Here is a 25,638-nt window from a genome sequence, read left to right on the forward strand (position 1 = left end):
TGTAGTTTAATTCAATTTTAGACCTGCCTTAAAATGACAGGGCGGGCCGTGGACTGGATACACTACAAGAGAAATAAATTTATCAGGTAAGCATAAATTATGTTTTCTCTTGTTAAGTGTATCCAGTCCACGGATCATCCATTACTTATGGGATACCAATACCAAAGCTAAAGTACACGGATGATGGGAGGGACAAGGCAGGGATTAAGCGGAAGGAACCACTGCCTGAAGAACCTTTCTCCCAAAAACAGCCTCTGAAGAAGCAAAATTATCAAATTTGTAAAATTTTGAAAAAGTGTGAAGCGAAGACCAAGTCGCAGCCTTGCAAATCTGTTCAACAGAGGCCTCATTTTTAAAAGGCCCAGGTGGAAGCCACAGCTCTAGTAGAATGAGCTGTAATTCTTTCAGGGGGCTGCTGTCCAGCAGTCTCATAGGCTAGGCGTATAATACTCCGAAGCCAAAAGGAAAGAGGTTGCCGAAGCTTTTTGACCTCTCCTCTGTCCAGAATAATCGACAAACAGGGAAGATATTTGACGAAAATCTTTAGTAGCTTGTAAGTAAAACTTCAAGGCACGGACTACGTCCAGATTATGTAAAAGACGTTCCTTCTTTGAAGGATTAGGACACAATGATGGAACAACAATCTCTTGATTGATATTCTTGTTAGAAACCACCTTAGGTAAAAACCCAGGTTTGGTACGCAGAACTACCTTATCTGCATGAAAAATCAGATAAGGAGAATCACATTGTAAGGCAGATAGCTCAGAGACTCTCCGAGCCGAGGAAATAGCCATCAAAAACAGAACTTTCCAAGATAAAAGCTTAATATCAATGGAATGAAGGGGTTCAAACGGAACTCCTTGAAGAACTTTAAGAACCAAGTTTAAGCTCCATGGGGGAGCAACAGGTTTAAACACAGGCTTAATTCTAACCAAAGCCTGACAAAATGCCTGGACGTCTGGAACCTCTGCCAGACGCATGTGCAAAAGAATAGACAGAGCAGAAATCTGTCCCTTTAAGGAACTAGCTGATAATCCTTTGTCCAAACCCTCTTGGAGAAAGGACAATATCCTAGGAATCCTAACCTTACTCCATGAGTAATTCTTGGATTCACACCAGTAAAGATATGTACGCCATATCTTGTGATAGATTTTCCTGGTAACAGGCTTTCGTGCCTGTATTAAGGTATCAATGACTGACTCGGAGAAGCCACGCTTTGATAGAATCAAGCATTCAATCTCCATGCAGTCAGTCTCAGAGAAATTAGATTTGGATGATTGAAAGGACCTTGTATTAGAAGGTCCTATCTTAGAGGCAGAGTCCATGGTGGAAAGGATGACATGTCCACTAGGTCTGCATACCAGGTCCTGCGTGGCCACGCAGGCGCTATTAGAATCACCGATGCTCTCTCCTGTTTGATTTTGGCAATCAGTCGAGGGAGCAGAGGAAACGGTGGAAACACCTAAGCCAGGTTGAAGAACCAAGGCGCTGCTAGAGCATCTATCAGCGTCGCTTCTGGGTCCCTGGACCTGGATCCGTAACAAGGAAGCTTGGCGTTCTGGCGAGACGCCATGAGATCCAACTCTGGTTTGCCCCAACGATGAATCAACTGAGCAAACACCTCAGGATGGAGTTCCCACTCCCCCGGATGGAAAGTCTGACGACTTAGAAAATCCGCCTCCCAGTTCTCCACGCCTGGGATATGGATTGCTGACAGGTGGCAAGAGTGGTACTCTGCCCAGCAAATTATTTTTGAGACTTCTAACATCGCTAGGGAACTACATTTTCTTAAGGTAACCCTCTAATTTTTTATCCATTGGATCTGAAAAAGCACAACTGTCCTCAACCGGGATAGTGGTACTCTTTGCTAAAGTAGAAACTGCTCCCTCCACCTTAGGGACAGTCTGCCATAAGTCCCGTGTAGTGGCATCTATTGGAAAAAAAATTCTAAATATAGGAGGTGGGGAAAAGGGTACACCGGGCCTATCCCACTCCTTACTAATAATTTCTGTAAGCCTTTTAGGTATTGGAAAAACATCAGTACTCACCGGCACTGCATAGTATTTATCCAGCCTACACAATTTCTCTGGCACTGCAATTGTGTCACAGTCATTCAGAGCAGCTAATACCTCCCCAAGCAATACACGGAGGTTCTCAAGCTTAAATTTAAAAATTAGAAATCTCTGAATCAGGTCTCCCCGAATCAGAGACGTCACCCACAGACTGAAGCTCTCCGTCCTCAGGTTCTGCATATTGTGACGCAGTATCAGACATGGCTCTTACAGCATCTACGCGCTCTGTATCTCATCTAACCCCAGAGCTATCGCGCTTGCCTCTCAATTCAGGGAATCTGGATAATACCTCTGACAGGGTATTATTCATGATTGCAGCCATGTCCTGCAAAGTAATTGCTATGGGCGTCCCTGATGTACTTGGCGCCATATTAGCGTGCGTCCCTTGAGCGGGAGGCGAAGGGTCCGACACGTGGGGAGAGTTAGTCGGCATAACTTCCCCCTCGACAGACCCCTCTGGTGACAATTCTTTTATAGATAAAGACTGATCTTTACTGTTTAAGGTGAAATCAATACATTTAGTACACATTCTCCTATGGGGCTCCACCATGGCTTTCAAACATAATGAACAAGTATCCTCTGTTTCAGACATGTTTGTACAGACTAGCAATGAGACTAGCAAGCTTGGAAAACACTTTAAAGCAAGTTAACAAGCAATATAAAAAACATTACTGTGCCTTTAAGAGAAACAAATTTTGACAAAATTTGAAATAACAGTGAAAAAAGGCAGTTACACTAACAAAATTTTACAGTGTATGTAACAAGTCAGCAGAGCATTGCACCCACTTGCAAATGGATGATTAACCCCTTAATAACAAAAACAGAATAATAAATGACAAAAACGTTTTTTAAACACAGTCACAACAACTGCCACAGTCTACTGTGATTGTTACCCTCCTCAAACACGACTTTGAAGCCTTTTGAGCCCTTCAGAGATGTCCTGTATCATGCAGAGGGAAGCTGAATGTCTCTGTCAGTATTTTTAGCTGCACAGAAAAGCACTAAAATAGGCCCTTCCCACTCATATTGCAACAGTGGAAAGCTTCAGGAAACTGTCTCTAGGCAGAAATCAAACCAGCCATGTGGAAAAAAAACTAGGCCCCAATAAGTTTTGTCACCAAACATATATAAAAACGATTAACATGCCAGCAAACGTTTTATATTACATTTTTATAAGAGTATGCATCTCTATTAATAAGCCTGATACCAGTAGCTATCACTGCATTTAAGGCTTAACTTACATTACTTCGGTGTAAGCAGCATTTTCTAGCAAATTCCATCCCTAGAAAAATATTTTAACTGCACATACCTTATTGCAGGAAAACCTGCCCGCTATTCCCCCTCTGAAGTTACCTCACTCCTCAGAATATGTGAGAACAGCCATGGATCTTAGTTACTTCTGCTAAGATCATAGAAAATGCAGGCAGATTCTTCTTCTAAATACTGCCTGAGATAAACAGCACACTCCGGTACCATTTAAAAATAACAAACTTTTGATTGAAGAAATAAACTAAGTATAAAACACCACACTCCTCTTACGACCTCCATCTTGGTTGAGGCTTGCAAGAGAATGACTGGATATGGCAGTTAGGGGAGGAGCTATATAGCAGCTCTGCTGTGGGTGATCCTCTTGCAACTTCCTGTTGGGAAGGAGAATATCCCATAAGTAATGGATGATCCGTGGACTGGATACACTTAACAAGAGAAACAAACAATACCGGAGAATCAGTTACAATTCTATACAGCGGATTTGGTTTTCCTCAGGTTTACTTTATCTGTTACAATAAACATCTTATCTGGGTAAAAATAGACAGTGGCATACAGAAATGTATGCATGCTCTAAATGAGTTCATTTAGGACAGTGCCATTAGGTTTAAAAACATAATTTATGTAAGAACTTACCTGATAAATTCATTTCTTTCATATTAGCAAGAGTCCATGAGCTAGTGACGTATGGGATATACATTCCTACCAGGAGGGGCAAAGTTTCCCAAACCTTAAAATGCCTATAAATACACCCCTCACCACACCCACAATTCAGTTTAACGAATAGCCAAGAAGTGGGGTGATAAGAAAAAAGTGCGAAAGCATATAAAATAAGGAATTGGAATAATTGTGCTTTATACAAAAAAATCATAACCACCACAAAAAAGGGCGGGCCTCATGGACTCTTGCTAATATGAAAGAAATGAATTTATCAGGTAAGTTCTTACATAAATTATGTTTTCTTTCATGTAATTAGCAAGAGTCCATGAGCTAGTGACGTATGGGATAATGACTACCCAAGATGTGGATCTTTCCACACAAGAGTCACTAGAGAGGGAGGGATAAAATAAAGACAGCCAATTCCTGCTGAAAATAATCCACACCCAAAATAAAGTTTAATGAAAAACATAAGCAGCAGATTCAAACTGAAACCGCTGCCTGAAGTACTTTTCTACCAAAAACTGCTTCAGAAGAAGAAAATACAACAAAATGGTAGAATTTGGTAAAAGTATGCAAAGAGGACCAAGTTGCCGCTTTGCAAATCTGATCAACCGAAGCTTCATTCCTAAACGCCCAGGAAGTAGAAACTGACCTAGTAGAATGAGCTGTAATCCTATGAGGCGGAGTCTTACCCGACTCAACATAGGCAAGATGAATTAAAGATTTCAACCAAGATGCCAAAGAAATGGCAGAAGTTTTCTGGCCTTTCTAAAACCGGAAAAGATAACAAATAAACTAGAAGTCTTTCGGAAAGACTTAGTAGCTTCAACATAATATTTCAAAGCTCTAATAACATCCAAAGAATGCAACGATTTCTCCTTAGAATTCTTAGGATTAGGACATAATGAAGGAACCACAATGTCTCTACTAATGTTGTTGGAATTCACAACTTAGGTAAAAATTCAAAAGAAGTTCGCAACACCTCCTTATCCTGATGAAAAATCAGAAAAGGAGACTCACAAGAAAGAGCAGATAATTCAGAAACTCTTCTGGCAGAAGAGATGGCCAAAAGGAACAAAACTTTCCAAGAAAGTAATTTAATATCCAATGAATGCATAGGTTCAAATGGAGGAGCTTGAAGAGCCCCCAGAACCAAATTCAAACTCCAAGGAGGAGAAATTGACTTAATGACAGGCTTTATACGAACCAAAGCTTGTACAAAACAATGAATATCAGGAAGAATAGCAATCTTTCTGTGAAAAAGAACAGAAAGAGCAGAGATTTGACCTTTCAAGGAACTTGCGGACAAACCCTTATCCAAACCATCCTGAAGAAACTGTAATATTCTCGGTATTCTAAAAGAATGCCAAGAAAAATGATGAGAAAGACACCAAGAAATATAAGTCTTCCAGACTCTATAATATATCTCTCTGGATACAGATTTACGAGCCTGTAACATAGTATTAATCACAGAGTCAGAGAAACCTCTTTGACCAAGAATCAAGCGTTCAATCTCCATACCTTTAAATTTAAGGATTTCAGATCCTGATGGAAAAAAGGACCTTGAGACAAAAGGTCTGGTCTTAACGGAAGAGTCCACGGTTGGCAAGAGGCCATCCGGACAAGATCCGCATAACAAAACCTGTGAGGCCATGCCGGAGCTACCAGCAGAACAAACGAGCATTCCTTCAGAATCTTGGAGATTACTTTTGGAAGAAGAACTAGAGGCGGAAAGATATAGGCAGGATGATACTTCCAAGGAAGTGATAATGCATCCACTGCCTCCGCCTGAGGATCCCGGGATCTGGACAGATACCTGGGAAGTTTCTTGTTTAGATGAGAAGCCATCAGATCTATTTCTGGAAGTTCCCACATTTGAACAATCTGAAGAAATACCTCTGGGTGAAGAGACCATTCGCCCGGATGCAACGTTTGGCGACTGAGATAATCCGCTTTCCAATTGTCCATACCTGGGATATGAACCACAGAGATTAGACAGGAGCTGGATTCCGCCCAAACCAAAATTCAAGATACTTCTTTCATAGCCAGAGGACTGTGAGTCCCTCCTTGATGATTGATGTATGCCACAGTTGTGACATTGTCTATCTGAAAACAAATGAACAACTTTCTCTTCAGAAGAGGCCAAGACTGAAGAGCTCTGAAAATTGCACGGAGTTCCAAAATATTGATCGGAAACCTCACCTCCTGAGATTCCCAAACCCCTTGTGCCATCAGATACCCCCACACAGCTCCCCAACCTGTAAGACTTGCATCTGTTGAGATTATAGTCCAGGTCGGAAGAACAAAGAAGCCCCCTGAACTAAACGATGGTGATCTGTCCACCATGTCAGAGAGTGTCGTAAAATCGGTTTAAAGATATTAATTGAGATATCTTAGAGTAATCCCTGCACCATTGGTTCAGCATACAGAGCTGAAGAGGTCGCATGTGAAAACGAGCAAAGGAGATCGCATCTGATGCGGCAGTCCTAAGACCCAACATTTCCATGCATAAGGCTACCAAAGGGAATGATTGTGACTGAAGGTTTTGACAAGCTGATATCAATGTTAAACTTCTCTTGTCTGACAAGGACAGAGTCATAGACACTGAATTTATCTAGAAACCTAAAAAGGTTACCCTTGTCTGAGGAATCAATGAACTGATTGGTAAATTGATCCTCCAACCATGAACTTGAAGAAACAACACAAGTCGATTCGTATGAGATTCTTCGAAAATGAGAAGACTGAGCAAGTACCAAGATATCGTCCAAATAAGGAAATACCAAAAACCTATTCTCTGATTACAGAAAAAAGGGTACCGAGAACCTTTGAAAAAAATTCTTGGAACTGAGGCTAGGCCAAACGGTAGAGCCACAAAACTGGTAATGCTTGTCTAAAAAGAGAATCTCAGACACTAAAAGTGATCTGGATGAATCGGAATATGCAGATACACATCCTGTAAATCTATTGTAGACATATAATGCCCTTGCTAAACAAAAGGCAGGATAGTCCTACAGTAACCATCTTGAATGTTGGTATCCTAACATAACGATTCAATAATGATAGATCCGGAACTGGTCTGAAGGAATTGACCTTCTTTGGTACAATGAAGAGATAAAATAAAACCCCAGCCCCTGTTCCAGAACTGGAACTGGCATAAATACTCCAGCCAACTCTAGATCTGAAACACATTTCAGAAATGCTGAGCCTTTGCTGTGTTAACTGGGACACGGGAAAGAAAAGAATCTCTTAGCAGGAGGCCTTAACTTGAAGCCAATTCTGTACCTTTCTGAAACAATGTTTCTGAAACCAGAGATTAAGAACGGAATTGATCCAAATTTCTTTGAAGAAAACGTAATCTGCCCCATACCAGCTGAGCTGGAATAAGGGCCGCACCTTCATAGGTACTTAGGAGCTGGCTATAGGTTTCTATAAGGCTTGGATATATTCCAAACTGGAAATAGTTTCCAAACTGATACCGCTCCTGAGGATGAAGGATCAGGCTTTTGTTCCTTGTTGTGAGGAAAGGAACGAAAATGATTATTTACCCTGGAAAGAAAGGGAAAGCAAAGTTGACTTAGAAGACATGTCAGCATTCCAAGTTTAATCCATAAAGCTTTTCTAGCTAAAATAGCTAGAGACATATACCTGACATCAACTCTAATGATATCAAAAGATGGTATCACCAATAAAATTATTAGCATGTTATAGAATAATAATAATGCTATAAAATTATGATCTGTTACTTGTTGCGCTAAAGCTGCTAACCAAAAAGTTGAAGCTGCAGCAACATCCGCTAAAAATATAGCAGGTCTAAGAAGATTACCTGAACATAAGTAAGCTTTTCTTAGAAAGGATTCAATTTTCCTATCTAAAGGATCCTTAAATGAAGTACTATCTGCCGTAGGAATAGTAGTACATTAGCAGGAGTAGAGACAGCCCCATAACCTTAGGGATTTTTGTCCCAAAAAACTCTAATCTGTCAGATGGCACAGGATATAATTTGCATAAACGTCTAGAAGGAGTAAATAAATTACCCAAATTATTCCATTCCCTGGAAATTACTTCAGAAATAGCACCAGGGAGATAAAACACTTCTGGAATAACTACAGGAGATTTAAAAACCTTATTTAAACGTTTAGATTTAGTATCAAGAGGACCAGAATCCTCTATTTCTAATGCAAATAACACTTCTTTAAGTAAAGAACGAATAAATTCCATCTTGAACTAATACAAAGATTTATCAGCATCAACCTCTGAGACAGAAACCTCTGAACCAGAAGAACCATTATCAGTATCAGAATGATGATGTTCATTTAAAAATTCATCTGAAAAAAGAGAAGTTTTAAAAGACTTTTATGTATACTAGAAGGAGAAATAACAGACATAGCCTTCTTAATGGATTTAAAAAATAAAATCTCTTATGTTATCAGGAACACTCTGAAAATTAGATGTTGACGGAACAGCAACAGGTAATGTAACAGTACTAAAGGAAATTTTATCTGCATTAATAAGTTTGACATGCAATACAAATAACAGCTGGAGAAACAGATACCAAAAGTTTATAGCAGATACACTTAGCTTGGTAGCTCCAGCACTGTGTAGTGATTTTCCTGAAGTATCTTCTGACTCAGTTGCAACGTGGAACATCTTGCAATATGTAAAAGAAAAAAACAACATATAAAGCAAAATTGATCAAATTCCTTAAATGACAGTTTCAGGAATGGGAAAAAAATGCCAGTGAACAAGCTTCTAGCAACCAGAAGCAATAAATAATGAGACTTAAATAATGTGGAGACAAAAATGACGCCCATATTTTTTAGCGCCAAAAAAAGACGCCCACATTATTTGGCGCCTAAATGCTTTTGGCGCCAAAAATGACGCCACATCCGGAACGCCGACATTTTTTACGCAAAAAAACGTCAAAAAATGACGCAACTTCCGGCGACACGTATGACGCCGGAAACAGAAAAAAAATTTTGCGCCAAAAAAGTCTGCGCCAAGAATGACGCAATAAAATGAAGCATTTTCTGCCCCCGCGAGCCTAACAGCCCACAGGGAAAAAGTCAAATTTTTTAAGGTAAGAAAAAATGATTGAAACAAATGCATTTATCCCAAATATGAAACTGACTGTCTGAAAAATAAGGAATGTTGAACATTCTGAGTCAAGGCAAATAAATGTTTGAATACATATATTTAGAACTTTATAAATAAAGTGCCCAACCATAGCTTAGAGTGTCACAGAAAATAAGATTTACTTACCCCAGGACACTCATCTACATGTTTGTAGAAAGCCAAACCAGTACTGAAACGAGAATCAGCAGAGGTAATGGTATATATAAGAGTATATCGTCGATCTGAAAAGGGAGGTAAGAGATGAATCTCTACGACCGATAACAGAGAACCTATGAAATAGACCCCGTAGAAGGAGATCACTGCATTCAAATAGGCAATACTCTCCTCACATCCCTCTGACATTCACTGCACGCTGAGAGGAAAACCGGGCTCCAACTTGCTGCGGAGCGCATATCAACGTAGAATCTAGCACAAACTTACTTCACCACCTCCATCGGAGGCAAAGTTTGTAAAACTGAATTGTGGGTGTGGTGAGGGGTGTATTTATAGGCATTTTAAGGTTTGGGAAACTTTGCCCCTCCTGGTAGGAATGTATATCCCATACGTCACTAGCTCATGGACTCTTGCTAATTACATGAAAGAAAAGGAAATTTATGCTTACCTGATAAATTTATTTCTTTTACGATATGACGAGTCCACGGATGTCATCCTTACTTGTGGGATTTAACCTCCTGCTAGCAGGAAGTGGCAAAGAGCACCACAGCAGAGCTGTATATATATAGCTCTTCCCCTCCCCCTCCAGTCATTCGACCGAAGTTAGGAAGAGAAAGGAAAAGCCAAAGGTGCAGAGGTGACTGAAGTTTAAAAAAAATAAATGCCTGTCTTAGAAATGACAGGGTGGGCCGTGGACTCGTCATATCGTAAAAGAAATAAATTTATCAGGTAAGCATAAATTTCCTTTTCTTTTACAAGATATGACGAGTCCACGGATTTCATCCTTACTTGTGGGATGCAATACCAAAGCTACAGGACACGGATGAAAGGGAGGAACAAGACAGGAACCTAAACGGAAGGCACCACTGCTTGAAGAACCTTTCTCCCAAAAACAGCTTCAGAAGAAGCAAAAGTATCAAATTTGTAAAATTTGTAAAAAGTGTGAAGAGACGACCAAGTTGCAGCCTTGCAAATCTGTTCAACAGAAGCACAGTTTTTAAATGCCCATGAGGAAGCCACAGCCCTAGTGGAATGAGCCTTAATTCTTTCAGGAGGCTGCTGTCCAGCAGACTCATATGCCAGACGGATGATACTCTTCTGCCAAGAAGAAAGAGAGGTAGCCGTAGCTTTCTGGCCCCTACGCTTTCCAGAAAAAACAACAAATAATGAAGACAATTGACGGAATTCTTTAGTCGCCTGCAAGTAAAACTTCAGGGCACGAACCACGTCCAAGTTATGCAACAGACGCTCCTTCTTAGAAGGATTAGGACATAATGAAGGAACAACAATTTCCTGATTAATATTCTTATTAGAAACAACCTTAGGAAGGAAACCAGGTTTGATATGTAAAACCACCTTATCAGAATGGAAGATAAAGCGAGTCACATTGTTACGCTGAAAGCTCAGAAACTCTACGAGCAGAAGAAATGGCAACCAAAAATAAAACTTTCCAAGATAACAACTTAATATCTATGGAATGCATAGGTTCAAACGGAACCCCTTGAAGAACATTAAGAACTAAATTCAAACTCCAGGGTGGAGTAATTGGTCTAAACACAGGCTTGATTCTGGTCAGAGCCTGACAAAAAGACTGAACGTCTGGAACATCTGCCAAACGTTTGTGTAGTAAAATCGACAAAGCAGAAATGTGTCCCTTTAAGGAACTTGCTGATAACCCCTTCTCCAATTCCTCTTGGAGAAAAGATAAAATCCTGGGAATCCTAACTACTCCATGATTCGCACCAATAGATATTTACGCCATATCTTATGGTAGATCTTTCTAGTAACAGGCTTACGTGCCTGAATCAAAGTATCAATGACCGAATCAGAGAACTCCCGCTTAGATAAAATCAAGCGTTCAATCTCCAAGCAGTCAGTTGCAGAGAAACTAGATTTGGGTGTTGGAAGGGTCCCAGAATGAGAAGGTCCTGCCTCAATGGAAGCTTCCACGGCGTCAGAGAAGGCATGTCCACTAGATCGGCATACCAAGTCCTGCGAGGCCACACAGGCGCGATTAGAATTACTGAAGCCCTCTCCTGTTTGATCCGAGCAATCACCCGGGGAAGGAGAGCAAACGGTGGAAACACATAAGCTAGGTTGAACAACCAAGGCATTGCCAAGGCATCTATCAGTTCGGCCTGAGGATCCCATGACCTGGATCCGTATCTTGGAAGCTTGGCATTCTGACGAGATGCCATCAGATCCAACTCCGTTCTGCCCCATCTGAGAATCAGAGTGGCAGAGACCTCCGGATGAAACGTCTGTCTGCTTAAAAAGTCCGCTTCCCAGTTGTCCACTGACAAATAACAAGAGTGAGCCTCCGCCCAAAGAATTATCTTGGCTACTTCTGTCATAGTATGCAAGAGATTGTTGCGGCTGCAGGGCTACAAACCTACTTAGTCCACAAGTAAAGATGGGGGACAGTACAAAGGTGAATAAAAGTAAAAAGGCTTTATTCAAAAAAACACTTAAAAGCAAAAAAGAGCCATAGCTCTAACAAACGCTTACACTGACAATTAAGGGGTAACAGTGCAGCACAGCAGACATGTTTCGTGTGTCTTAGCACACTTGTTCACTGCTATGTTATTGCTGCCACTGCTACTCCTATTTAAAGGAACAACACTCTTCAATTAAAAACAAAAAAGTTAACCCCTTAATGTCATATTAGTTTTAGAATATACCGTATTATTGTCAGGCTGTGAGGGCACAATAGAGGGAACAATAGAGGGAACACTGATTACAGATATATTAACATAAAAATAACAGTGATGATTAGGAAAGTTACCTAAACCTAAAAAAAAATGTATGTTTGTTTATAAGACCTATATATATATATAAATCTGTGAAAGTTCCCTTGTTTTCCCTTTTACTGTTAATATTACTAATGTATTACAAAATTTGAAGAAGGAAAGGGAATTAAAGTTATATTGGCTGTTGAAACACTGATATTTATATACTTATTCTTTGGTTGTTAATAGTGTAAACCTCTATGTCATATGATGCAGTTGGGTGTTCAGTTACTATTTTATTTTATTTACATCCCTGATATTTGATATTAGTTATTAGACAGACAAATACATGTCATCACATAAAGAGAGTTTTCAAATACATTTTAAAGGTAATTAAATGAAAAAATTAAATGAAAAAATTAACATCACTCTCTTTGTTAATGCCATGTGGATGTCTTGTATCCAGTAGAAAGATCCATTGGGCTTCCTTATAGTCCAGCCTTTGGATCCTGTCACCACCCCTTTTATGTGGTGGTACATGGTCAATTGCCTGTATGAACATGAGGGCAGCATTACCGGAATGTTCAGACTTGAAGTGTCTTGCTACTGGGGTAAATATGTCTGGGTCTTCAATGTCCCTAATGTGTTCCTGGGCTCTGTCCCTAACAAGGCGTTTGGTTTTCCCGACATATTGTATGTTGCACCCCCTGCAGGTCAATAAATAGATGACATGATTCGATTTGCAGTTTAGATTGTATCTAATGTTATATGTACGGTTTGTTGTAGTGGAAGTAAAGTTCATTCCTTCCACTACATGACTGCAGGTTTTGCACTTTTGTGCCCTGTACTTGAAAAAACCAAATCTTTGTGGGAGCCAAGTACGAGTGTTTACACTTGCTAAGTCAGATGGTGCTATTATGTTGCCAATTGTCTTACTTTTTCTTGCCACATATCTACACCCCTCCACTGCTATATGTTCTAAGCTTGTGTCTGTTGCAAGTATTGGTAAAGATTGTTTAATAATATCACAAATTTTGTGATATTCCAAACTATAAGGAGTACTGAACACTAGTTTACTCTCCCTTTGTTTATTTTGTTTGTTGAAACTTTGTTTATTAGTTTTACGCTTATATATCAAAAGATTTTCCCTGGGAATTTTTTCCACATCTTCCTTAGTTTTTTTCAGCAATGGTAGTGGATAGTTTCTTTGCAAGAGCCTGTCTTCTAATATTTGACATTGTTTTTCAAAAGTTTGTCTGTCTGAGCAAAGTCTCTTGGTCCTAATATACTGTCCCTTAGGAATTCCTTTTTTAACATGTTGTGGGTGACTAGATTTGTAATTTAGTATAGTATTACCCCCTGTGGGTTTTCTATATACTGAGGTGTTAACAGTTTGTTGTACTGTATCCACTGTGATGTCTACATCTAGAAACTCTATATGATCAAGACTGAGCTGTGAAGTGAATTTGAGGTTCATACTGTTAATGTTAATGTTGCTAACAAAATCTCTTGCAAGTTCCACATCTCCATCCCACACCACCAGCAAGTCGTCAATATATCTGCCATAAAAAATTATATGTTCCTTGTGAGGGTTGTTATCTCCATAGACGTGGGCGGCCTCCCACCACCCCATATAGAGGTTAGCGTAGGAGGGGGCAAACTTTGCCCCCATTTGTCCACTGACAAATAACAAGAGTGAGCCTCCGCCCAAAGAATTATCTTGGCTACTTCTGTCATAGCTAAGGAACTCCTTGATCCTCCCTGATGATTGATGTAAGCCACAGTCGTGATGTTGTCAGACTGAAAGCAAATGAATTTGGCCGAAGCCAGTGCATTGAATAATGCTCTCAATTCCAGAATATTGATTGGAAGAAGTGACTCTGAGTCCACACACCCCGAGTCTTCAGGGAATTCCAGACTGCACCCCAACCTAGTAGACTGGCGTCCGCTGTCACTATCGCCCATGAGGGTCTGCGGAAGCACGTCCCTTAGGACAGATGATCCAGCGACAACCACCAAAGAAGAGAGTCTCTGGTCTCCTGATCCAGATCTATCTGAGGAGACAAATTTGCATAATCTCCATTCCACTGCCTGAGCATGCTCAGCTGTAGTGGTCTGAGATGAAAACAAGCAAACGGAATGATGTCCATTGCCGCCACCAGCAATCCAATTACCTCCATGCACTGAGCCACTGATGGCCGAGGATTGGACTGAAGGGCTCAGCATGTATTCAGAATCTTTAACTTTCTGACCTCTGTCAAGAATTTTTTTTATGGATATGGAATCTATTAGAGTTCCCAGGAAGGGAACCCTGGTATGTGGAATTAATTAACTCTTTTCTAGATTCACCTTCCACCTGTGAGTCCTCAGAAAGGACAGAACCATGTCTGTATGAGATTTTGTCAGTTGGTAAGACGATACCTGGATCAGAATACCGTCCAGATAAGGCGCCACTGAAATACCCCGCGGCCTGAGAACCGCCAGAAGGGACCCTAGAACCTTCGTGAAGATCCTGGGTGCTATGGCCAACCCGAAGGGAAGAGCCACAAACTGAAAATGTTTGTACAGGAAGGCAAACCTTAGGAACTGATGATGATCCTTGTGGATAGGAATATGAAGGTATGCATCCTTCAAGTCCACGGTAGTCATATATTGACCCTTCTGGATCAATGGTAGAATTGTTTGAATAGTCTCCATCTTGAAGGATGGGACACTGAGAAACTTGTTTAGACTCTTAAGATCTAAAATGGGTCGGAACGTTCCCTCTTTTTTTGGGAACCACAAAAAAAAAAAATTTGAGTAAACCCCCTGTCCCTGTTTTGGAACGGGACAAATTACTCCCATAGTGGAGAGGTCTTTTACACAACGTAAGAACGCCTCTATTTTTATCTGGTCTACAGAAAATTGTGAAAGAAGAAACCTTCCCCTAGGGAAGGAAGGATTAAACTCCAACTGATACCCTTGAGACACGATCTCTAGTGTCCATGGGACCTGAACATCTCGTATCCATGCCTGGACAAAGTAAGAAAGTCTGCCCCCTCCAAGATCCGGTCCCGGATCAGGGGCCGCCCCATCGTGCTGTCTTGGTAGCAGCAGCAGGCTTCTTGAATTGTTTACCCTTGTTCCAAGACTGCTTGGATCTCCAGGTGGACTTGGCATGAGAATAATTCCCATCCTGTTTAGTGGAAGAGGAAGGTAGGGAATAGCCAAAAGACTTAGATAACACATCCGCAGACCAAGATTGCAACCCTAAAGATCTGCTCGCCAAGATGGAAAATCCTTAACTCTTAGCCGCCACTTTGGTAATCTGCAGAGAAGCATCCGAAACAAAGGAATTAGCCAATGTAAAAGCCTTAAATCTGTCCTGTATCTCTCCAAAGTCGTCACAGACATAAGAGATTCTTCCAGGGCATCAAACGAATAGGCAACCACAGTCGTAACCGTGACAATGCAGACCGCCAGTTGCAAAGACAACTGAGGAACATAAAAACTTCTTAAGAAGACCCTCTAATATTCCTAGGGTCTAGAGGGTACAACTATCCCCACAAAGGATAGAAATTTGTTTAGCCAAGGCGGAAAAAGTTCCTATCACCTTAGGAACCGCCCGCCAAGAATCCCTAATAGCATCCGCTATAGGAAACATCTCCCTGAACTCGGAAGAAGGAAGGAAAAGTTTAAACAGCTAAGCTAACCATTAGGCTACTATAGCTGGCTGCTTTTTCTATTTATTTTTTTTATTTATTTTTTTTCTTCGAGGGTTACACCGGTCCTGGAGGTACTGTAATACCAGGTTAATGTATGTAATCTTGTGAAGGGGAAAATCAGCAGCTACTAGATTCCAAACCCCAGAACTTACCGCCATAAAAGGAGAAGTTCAGAACAGAGGAAAAAGCAATGTTTTAAGATAATTAACACAAAAAAACATTACCATCACTTTAAATTCATTTATTTCTGTGTCAGAAAAAACTAAGTATCATGTGAACCTTGTTAGTACAGTGCAATTAACACTTAAAGGGACACTGAACCCAAATTTTTTCTTTTGCGATTCAGATAGAGCATGACATTTTAAGCAACTTTCTAATTTACGCTTATTATCAAATTTCCTTCATTCTCTTGGTATCTTTATTTGAAATGCAAGAATGTAAGTTTAGATGCCGGCCCATTTTTGGTGAACAACCTGGGTTGTCCTTGCTGATTAGTGGATATATTCATCCACCAATAAAAAAGTGCTGTCCAGAGTTCTGAATTGAAAAAAAAAAAGCTTACATGCCTTCTTTCAAATAAAGATAGCAAGAGAACGAAGAAAAATTGATAATAGGAGTAAATTAGAAAGTTGCTTAAAATTGCATGCTCTATCTGTATCACAAAATAAAAAATTTGGGTTCAGTGTCCCTTTAAGCAACCTTGTCTTGAGCACGTCATCTATTCATTTTTTTTGTAAGGCACCGCATGTGGGCCACAAAAACTTTTGCACTTGTTCCATTTGAAACACAAAGCTGTAATATATCACTTTACATGCAACAACAACATATTTCTTTAAATCTATTAGAGTTCCCTGCATTGTTAGTCCCTTCAGGACGTAATGGATAAATGAACATATAAGCATCCAGAATACTTTGAACAAAATCAACCCATAAAAACACTACTGTCTCTTTAAATGTGTAAAATACCTCACATTTGAACTGAACAGTATCAAAATTAACATATGGTGTAGGGCTTCTTATACAACTGGAAGTGTATTATACAACTGGATGTGTAAAGAAAGGTGGGTGGTACTGTGCCTTTAAGTAGGAAACCAAAAACGAGCAGTATCATTTGTAATACAATAAATAGTCGTTCTTCTACATGGAACATAATGGAGTTAATAAGTCTGACTCCTTTACTACCTGCCCCTGTTGCAAATTTTTAATAAAACGCATAACCCACATATTTGTTTTAGGCATTGCTAGGCACAACCTTAAAAACCCACACATTTGTTTTTAACATAACCGGGCTTAGCATATAAAACGGCGCGCAAACTGTCCTATGTGACAACGCGTAGTCTTACTCCTCCCATCGTGGGCGTATGAAACTGCAACTCCCGGGAGAAAATTTAGCCGTCAGAAAGACCTACGCACCATGGTGCCCATCGTGGGCGTGCGGTGCTTAACCTCCCGGAAAATAATAAAATAAAAATGGAGTTGTCACATTTTTCAATTTAATATGTAATCGCCCCAAACATTAAACACTTGAATAGCAAAGCAGAGAAACGCCAGCAAGTGTGCTTTGAATACCATAAGGCACTCAGTAAAACCACCGAATAGCGACCGGACTGCAACTGTACCAAACAATGCATAAGAGACAGTAAAATAAAACTGTCCGTTTTCCAGCCCCAGCCGATAAAAAGTGCTCTAAGAAGAGACCACAGTCTCAGCATAATAAGAGCCCTTCATAGAACAACCCCTAACGTGTGCATGAGATGTAGTGCTGACTATGTTCTGAGAGGATGTGTCCCCAGCGTCAGCCCACACACAGCATATCTCAGCATAAGTGATCACTATAAAGTCACTGCACAAACACATTTGATAATTAATAAAAGAAAAAGGGAATTCCAGGAACACCATTTCATTTTACATAGTGCCTACCGTTATCCCTCCGCAGTACAGGGGATAATGTCAGCCTGTTCTGATATAGCAAGTCTCCCCAGAAACAAAAGACTGAACATACCTCAATGCTGCTTGTAGCATGACACAGTTCTCCACACTGAAGATGTTTATTTACACTACCTTCAACTGCTCTGTGGGAACCAGCATTGATCTTAGATAACGTTTGCTAAGATCATCAACATCAGGGCAGAAAAATAAGATGTCTCCACTCCTCTTGGGAAGTTATTGACTGACGATTTCTCCCTGAGGAAAATAGTACTCACTGGCACCATTTAAAAATAATAAACTCTTGATTGAAGAAACTATAACTAACACCTCACCTATCCTATCACTAACACAGGCAAAGAGAATGACTGGGGGGGAGCTATATATATAGCTCTGCTGTGGTGCTCTTTGCCACTTCCAGCTAGCAGGAGGTTAAATCCCACAAGGATGAAATCCGTGGACTCGTCATATCTTGTAAAAGAAATAATGTTTTATTTTGCGTAAAATGGGAAAAAATAAATAAATGGTATAATATAGCCGACCATTTGCTCTCATGCAACCAAGCTTTTTTAAGAAAACAAAAAAACCAAACACACACAACCTCTAAACAGAGGCACGTAATATAAACTGTCTCAGTGACAAGACTTGCAATTAACCCCTTTGCTACCAGGAATTTCAGAGTAAAATGTGGCCAAAATACAAGAGAATTTTTAGAATTCTTGCCATCATCCCATTTAAAATAAATGGGATGAATTAATATAGCCTTGTTTTATTTACATGTGTGTGTAGAATTCTTAGAATAAGGACACAAAGGAGGAACAACAATTTCCCTGATTAGGCACAACTTTAGGCAGAAAATTAAATTTGGTTCTTAAAAAACTGACTCAGATAAGAATTACAAGAAAGAGCAGAAAGCTGAGAAACTCTTCCGGCAGAGCAAATAGCCAGAAAAAACAGACTTTGCAGGAAAGAACCTTGTGCATAGAATCAAATAGAGGAGCATGTAAAACCTTCAGTTTTAGATTCAAGTTCGAAGGTGGAGAAAACAGTTTAAGAACAGGCTTAATACGCACAAAAGCCTGAACAAAGCTAAGAACTATCAGGATGATTAGCAATTTTCTTGTGAAAGAAAACAAAGAACAGAAATCTGACCTTTCAGAAAACTGGTGGATAACCTTTATCCAAACCATCTTGCAAAATTCTAGAAATCCTGAAAGAATGCCAGGAAAAACTATGAATAAGACACCAAGAAATAAAAGTTTACTAAAAACTTTATAATAAAATGTTCCTAGTAACTGTGTTTGAAACCCTGATTAAGGCATGAAAGCCAGACTGAGAGAAACCCCTATACCTAAGAACTAACCATTCAAACTCCATGCCATTAAGTGTGGCGATTTCAGATCCTGATGGAAAACCGACCTTGGCAAAGAAGATCCGGCCTTAAAAGGAAAGGGCCAGGGAGAGCAACTGGACATGTGAACCAGATCCGCAAACCAAACTCTTCCGGATTAGTGAGAATCAGTGATGAATTCTTCTGCTTGATCTTGGAAATAACTCTGGGAAGAAGTACCAGAGGAGAAAGGCATAGGCCAGCTGAAAGGACCATGGAGCAATCGGAGCATCTACAAACTCCGCCTGAGAATCCCTTGACCATGCAAAATACCTGGGAAGTTTGTTGTTTAACCGAGAGGCCATCAGATCTACCTCCAGAAGACGCCAAAAGTCTACAATCTGAATTAACACTTCCAGATGAAGAGAATATTCCCATGGATGAAGGAACAGATGACTGAGAAAATCTGCTTCCCAATTGAACATCATGGGATGTGGACTGCTGAAATTAGACAGCAATTGGCCTAGATCCACGAGGGACATTTTTCAAATTCTCACTTTGGCAAAGGACAACAAGTCCCCCCCCTTGATGGTTGACATAAGCCATGACTGTGACATTGTCTGACAGGACTGGAGAAAAGATTCTCCTCTCAGTAAGGGCCAAGCTGGAAGAGCTCTGAATATTGCACAAAGTTCTAAGAGGTTTATAGGCAACCTTGCCTCCCAAGGAGCCCAAACATCCTGCGCTGTCAGAGACCCACAAACCACTCCACATCCTGAAAGACTTCCATCTGTAGTGGCCACATGCCAATCAGGACATGCAAAAATAGCCCAGACTCTTGTTTTAAAACTTAGAAAAATCCTCAGACAAGAGCGTATGATTCCCTTCAACACTGTTGAAGCATACAAAGCTGAAGTGGTCGCATATTAACCCCTTAATGACAACTGACGTACCAGGTACGTCATGCATTAACAAGCAGTTAATGACAATGGACGTACCTGGTACGTCAGTTGTCTAACAGAGTGCTGGAAGTGATCACAATCACTTCCAGCAGCTCTGAGGGTATTGCAGTGATGCCTCGATATGGAGGCATCCTGCAATACCCCTTTACAAGACTCCGATGCAGAGAGAGCCACTCTGTGGCCCTCTCTGCACCGGTAGTGATGGTGCCGATGGTGCCTTTGACCGGTGGGAGGAGGGAGCGTGTGCGCGCACGATGCGCGCGTGCATGTGCATGTGGGCGCGCGTGCACGTGCACATGCGCACATTAGCCACACTGACACCAATGAAAAAGTAAGGTGAAAAAAAGTTATTTTATTTTTTTTATATCTAAAAGGATCTGTGAGGGGGAGGGGGTGGGGGTATTGTGGGGGGGCTGCTACACTACAGAAATAATTAAACACAAATAAAAGTTATAAATACAATTAAAATAAGTTTGGTTTGTGGGGCCAAACTGGGTACTGGCAGACAGCTGCCAGTACCCAAGATGGCGGTAATTAGGTAGGGGAGAGGGTTAGAGAGCTGGAGGGGGGGATCAGGGAGGTTGGTGCTAAGGCAGGGGTCCATCACAACTAAAATATTTTATAATTTTTATTTAAAAAAAAAAAAAAAACTCTTTTATTTAGTACTGGCAGACTTTCTGCCAGTACTTAAGATGGCGGTAACAATTGTGGGGTGGGGGAGGGAAGAGAGCTGTTTGGGAGGGATCAGGGGGTGGGATGTGTCAGGTGGGAGGCTGATCTCTAAAATTAACCCTGCAAGCTCCCTACAAGCTACCTAATTTAACCCCTTCACTGCTGGGCATAATTCACGTGTGGTGCGCAGCAGCATTTAGCGGCCTTCTAATTACCAAAAAGCAACGCCAAAGCCATATAAATCTGCTATTTCTGAACAAAGGGGATCCCAGAGAAGCTTTTACAACAATTTCTGCCATAATTGCACAAGCTGATTGTAAATAATTTCAGTGAGAAACCTAAAATTGTGAAAAATGTAAAGTTTTTTTTTTTTTTTTATTTGCTCGCATTTGGCGGTGAAATGGTGGCATAAAATATACCAAAATGGGCCTAGATCAATACTTGGGGTTGTCTACTACACTACACTAAAGCCATTGTCATTAAGGGTAAGGAAATTGAAAAATGGTCCGGTCATTAAGGGGTTAAAAACAGGCAAAAACTGAATAGAATCTGATGCTGCAATCATAAGACCTAGAACCTCCATACAAAGAGCAACAGTCGGAAACTGGAGATTAGGGCTGCAACTAACGATTATTTTCATAATCGATTAATCGGCCGATTATTTTTTCGATTAATCGACTAATCGGATAAAAAATAAATAAATAATTTTTTTCCTATATTTAAAATAAAATCCACATACTTTACATTAAAACAACTGTTGGTCCAATTTTTTAAGCAGCAGATTTTTATAATTAAAGGGACACTGAACCCATTCTCTTGATATCTTTATTTTAAAAGCAGGAATTTAAATCTTAGAAGCCAGCCCATTTTAGGTTCAGCACCATGGATAGTGCTTGCTTATTGGAGGCTTACATTTACCCACCAATAAGCAAGCATATTCTCAACCAAAAATGGGCCGGCTCCTACACATCACATTCCTGCTTTTTAAATAAAGATAGCAAGAGAACAAAGAAAAATTGATAATAGGAGTAAAATCGAAAGTTGCTTAAAATTGCATGCTCTATCTGAATGCTTAGCCGACACTTGTAAAAACAAGATAAGAAAAACAACGCAGCGAAATAAACACTCAAATCCCGACATATCGGAACCAACGTAGTGTGACGCACTTGAACTCAGAGTCCCAGACGACCAGCTCGAAAAGCTGATGAGCACTGAGCCAGTCCTCCAAAACACAATAATAATGCAGTCACACAACACCCAAACCCGGACCAGCCAGGCAGAACAGGCACCACGTGTTTGAAATAGGCCTCAAGAAAGAAGGAGCTGAAACTTAGCCATTAATGTCAAGGCCGTAATATTTACCCCCAGGGAGGGAGAAATAAACGACAGGCAAACACGTCCCCAAAATAACTTCCGCAGAAGTAACCAGTGTGATCAAGAATTCGCGAGTATCGATTCCAGAAGGAAAATTCCCTAAGGAATATAAAACAAAACATGAGCTCTTTAAATTAAATAAAAGTAATCCTCACCGGATTAAATAAAACAAAAGGCAACCTATAGGTTTTTCGCCCAAGAAGAACATACAAGCGGGACCCGCCTAACGGAACCCTGCTTGCCCAAGCTCAGACTAGAAAACAGAATTTATGTTTACCTGATAAATTTCTTTCTCCAACGGTGTGTCCGGTCCACGGCTTCATCCTTACTTGTGGGATATTCTCTTCCCCTACAGGAAATGGCAAAGAGAGCACCCAGCAAGAGCTGTCCATATAGCTCCCCCTCTGGCTCCGCCCCCCAGTCATTCGACCGACGGTTAGGAGAAAAAGGAGAAACCATAGGGTGCCGTGGTGACTGTAGTGTATAAAGAAAGAAATTTTTCAAACCTGATTAAAAACCAGGGCGGGCCGTGGACCGGACACACCGTTGGAGAAAGAAATTTATCAGGTAAACATAAATTCTGTTTTCTCCAACATTGGTGTGTCCGGTCCACGGCTTCATCCTTACTTGTGGGAACCAATACCAAAGCTTTAGGACACAGATGAAGGGAGGGAGCAAACCAGGTTACCTAAACGGAAGGCACCACGGCTTGCAAAACCTTTCTCCCAAAAATAGCCTCAGAAGAAGCATAAGTATCGAAATTGTAAAATTTGGCAAAAGTATGCAGAGAAGACCAAGTCGCTGCCTTACAGATCTGATCAACAGAAGCCTCGTTCTTGAAGGCCCATGTGGAAGCCACAGCTCTAGTAGAATGAGCTGTAATTCGTTCAGGAGGCTGCCGTCCGGCAGTCTCATAAGCCAATCGGATGATGCTTTTCAGCCAAAAAGAAAGAAGGAGGTAGCAGTAGCTTTCTGCCCTCTCCTCTTACCAGAATACACAACAAACAAGGATGATGTCTGTCTGAAATCCTTTGTTGCTTCTAAATAGAACTTTAAAGCACGGACCACATCTAGATTGTGTAACAAACGTTCCTTCTTTGAAACTGGATTCGGACACAGAGAAGGAACAACAATTTCCTGGTTAATATTCCTGTTGGAAACGACCTTTGGAAGAAAACCAGGCTTGGTACGTAAAACTACCTTATCTGTATGGAATACCAGATAGGGAGAAGTACACTGCAAAGCAGATAATTCAGAAACTCTTCTAGCAGAAGAAATAGCAACCAAAAACAGAACTTTCCAAGATAGTAACTTAATATCTATGGAATGCATGGGTTCAAACGGAACCCCCTGAAGAACTGAAAGAACTAAATTTAGACTCCAAGGAGGAGTCATGGGTCTGTAAACAGGCTTGATTCTAACTAACGCCTGTACAAACGCCTGTACATCTGGCACTGCTGCCAGACGTTTGTGTAACAAAACAGACAGAGCAGATATGTGTCCTTTTAAGGAACTAGCTGACAAACCTTTATCCAGACCTTCTTGGAGAAAGGAAAGTATCCTAGGAATTTTAATTTTACTCCAAGGGAATCCCTTGGATTCACACCAACGGATATATTTTTGCCATATCTTATGGTAAATCTTCCTAGTTACAGGTTTTCTGGCTTGAACCAGAGTATCTATGACTGTATCTGAAAACCCACGCTTAGATAGAATCAAGCGTTCAATTTCCAAGCAGTCAGTTGGAGAGAGACTAGATTTGTATGTTCGAACGGACCTTGTACTAGAAGATCCTGCCTCAAAGGTAGCTTCCATGGTGGAGCCGATGACATATTCACCAGGTCTGCATACCAAGTCCTGCGTGGCCACGCAGGGGCTATTAGAATCACTGAGACCTGCTCCTGTCTGATCCTGGCTACAAGCCTGGGAAGGAGAGGGAACGGTGGAAATACATGAGCTAGGTTGAACGACCAAGGCGCCACTAATGCATCCACCAGTGTCGCCTTGGGATCCCTGGATCTGGACCCGTATCGATGAACCTTTGCGTTCTGGCGAGACGCCATCAGATCCATATCTGGAATGCCCCATGGTTGAGTTAACTGGGCAAAAACCTCCGGGTGGAGTTCCCACTCCCTCGGATGAAAAGTCTGACGACTCAAATAATCCGCCTCCCAGTTGTCCACTCCTGGGATGTGAATTGCAGATAGGTGGCAGGAGTGATCCTCCGCCCATTTGATGATCTTGGATACCTCTCTCATCGCTAAGGAACTCTTTGTTCCCCCCTGATGATTGATGTACGCTACAGTCATCATGTTGTCCGACTGGAACCTTATGAATTTGGCCTTTGCTAGGTGAGGCCACGCCAGGAGCGCATTGAATATCGCTCTCAGTTCTAAAATGTTTATCGGAAGAAGAGACTCTTCTAGAGACCATAGACCTTGAGCTTTCAGAGAGTCCCAGACCGCACCCCAGCCTAAGAGACTGGCGTCGGTCGTGACAATGACCCATTCTGGTCTGCGGAAACTCATTCCCTGAGACAGGTGATCGTGAGACAACCACCAGCGGAGAGAATCCCTGGTTACCTGGTCTACTTGAATCTGGGGAGACAAGTCTGCATAGTCCCCATTCCACTGATTGAGCATGCACAGTTGTAATGGTCTTAGATGAATTCGAGCAAAAGGAACTATGTCCATTGCTGCAACCATCAATCCTACTACTTCCATGCACTGAGCTATGGAAGGCTGAAGAATAGAGTGAAGAACTTGAGAAGCGTGTAGAAGCTTTGACTTTCTGACCTCTGTCAGGAAGATCTTCATTTCTAAAGAATCTATTATTGTTCCCAAAAAGGGAACTCTTGTTGACGTTGACAGGGAACTCTTTTCTACGTTCACCTTCCACCCGTGAGATCTGAGAAAGGCTAGAACAATGTCTGTATGAGCCTTTGCTTTGGAAAGAGACGACGCTTGGATTAGAATGTCGTCTAGGTAAGGTGCTACAGCAATGCCCCTCGGTCGTAGAACCGCTAGAAGGGACCCTAGCACCTTTGTGAAGATTCTGGGAGCAGTGGCTAAACCGAACGGAAGAGCCACGAACTGGTAATGTTTGTCCATAGAGGCGAACCTCAGGAACTGATGATGATCTTTGTGGATAGGAATATGCAGGTACACATCCTTTAAGTCCACGGTAGTCATATATTGACCCTCCTGGATTGTTGGTAAAATTGTCCGAATGGTTTCCATTTTGAATTATGGAACTCTGAGGAATTTGTTTAGAATATTTAGATCCAGAATTGGCCTGAAAGTTCCCTCTTTTTTAGGAACTACAAACAGGTTTGAGTAAAAACCCAGACCTTGTTCCGCTGTTGGAACTGGGTTTATCACTCCCATTTTTAATAGGTCTCCTACGCAATGTAAGAATGCCTGTCTCTTTATCTGGTCTGAAGATAAGCGAGACATGTGGAACCTTCCCCTTGGAGGAAGTTCCTTGAACTCTAGAAGATACCCTTGAGAGACTATTTCTAGTGCCCAGGGATCCGGAACGTCTCTTGCCTGAGCGAAGAGAGAAAGTCTGCCCCCTACTAGATCCGGTCCCGGATCAGGGGCTACCCCTTCATGCTGTCTTGGTAGCAGCAGCAGGCTTCTTGGCCTGTTTACCCTT

The 25,638-nt window shown here is 41.1% G+C and overlaps 1 protein-coding gene across 1 annotated transcript in view; it reads right to left on the reverse strand.

Annotated features, from left to right (window-relative positions):
• The window catches only part of DBF4 (DBF4 zinc finger), a gene marked incomplete at its 5' end in the record, with an annotated part of 387,026 nt that overhangs the window by 314,210 nt on the left and 47,178 nt on the right, over positions 1–25,638 (reverse strand).

This window comes from Bombina bombina, chromosome 5 (genome assembly GCF_027579735.1).
Source record: "Bombina bombina isolate aBomBom1 chromosome 5, aBomBom1.pri, whole genome shotgun sequence".
NCBI classification, from domain to species: Eukaryota; Metazoa; Chordata; class Amphibia; order Anura; family Bombinatoridae; genus Bombina; species Bombina bombina.